Source organism: Salvelinus fontinalis, chromosome 26, assembly GCF_029448725.1.
Source record: "Salvelinus fontinalis isolate EN_2023a chromosome 26, ASM2944872v1, whole genome shotgun sequence".
NCBI lineage: Eukaryota > Metazoa > Chordata > Actinopteri > Salmoniformes > Salmonidae > Salvelinus > Salvelinus fontinalis.
This window is the reverse complement of record NC_074690.1, coordinates 34439090-34439981: the sequence shown is the minus strand read 5'-3', so window position 1 is coordinate 34439981 and position 892 is coordinate 34439090. Positions and strand designations below refer to the sequence as shown.

The following is an 892-nucleotide window of genomic DNA, read 5'->3' as shown; positions in this document are numbered from 1 at the left end:
ATATGTTTTCCAGTTTCTTTAAATACTTTGCAAATGCAACTTATTTCTATGTGAAAACTGAAATGGTCTCTTTACTTCTTTTCCATAGACGCTCTTATCCAGAGTAACTTACTGAGTCATTTCCTTACTGGTCCCCTCTGGGAATTGAACCCACAACCCTAGCACTGCAAGGGCCATGCTCTATAAACTTAGCCACATCATCACAAATCACTTGATGTCTCAAAGTACTCAATTACTGTACTGGTCATTGTTTTTCTTCATGGTGATGGAAAGTCTACAGGTACAAACCTAGATGACCAAACTATGTACAATAACGTACATTTAAGGATGGTAAATTAATACTGCACAAAAACTGGTTGTTTTCCATGTTATTTGATCAAGATGTTGACGTGGATGTTTTGTGTCTTCGCCCATAACTTTGCACCTTTTGATGCTAATGTTTGAGGACGGGTTTTGTTGTTTCTGGATACCATTAGAATGACAATAGCAGAGAAAGGGGCAGGGGAACAACTCTTACAGTTCCAACTATTGAATCCTGCAAGATAAGTGGTCCCGTGTGGCTCAGTTGGTAGAGCATGGCGCTTACAACGCCAGGGTTGTGGGTTCAATTCCCACGGGGGGACCAGGGTTCAATACCCATGGGGGGACCAGGATGAATATGTATGAACTTTCCAATTTGGTTAAGGTTCTTAATTAAACATCTTCCTTTTTTACCAAGCTGACGCTACAGACGTCTATATCGGTCCACTAATACTAGTAAAAGCCCAGTGCAGTAGTTTGTGAATTGTTTTTTTTTTTATGGTATGACTTGACACACAGTGTCATAACACGTTATGACAAGGTCATAACCATGTCATAATATGTCATAACAGCTGACATAACTTGTCATAAC

At 39.7% G+C, this 892-nt stretch overlaps 1 non-coding gene across 1 annotated transcript; it reads left to right on the top strand.

Moving 5' to 3' along the window:
• The first annotated feature begins 548 nt into the window (after positions 1-548).
• On the top strand, positions 549-625 carry trnav-uac (transfer RNA valine (anticodon UAC)). The gene has a single exon. It is a non-coding gene; the product is annotated as a tRNA-Val (tRNA).
• The last annotated feature ends 267 nt before the right edge of the window (positions 626-892 follow it).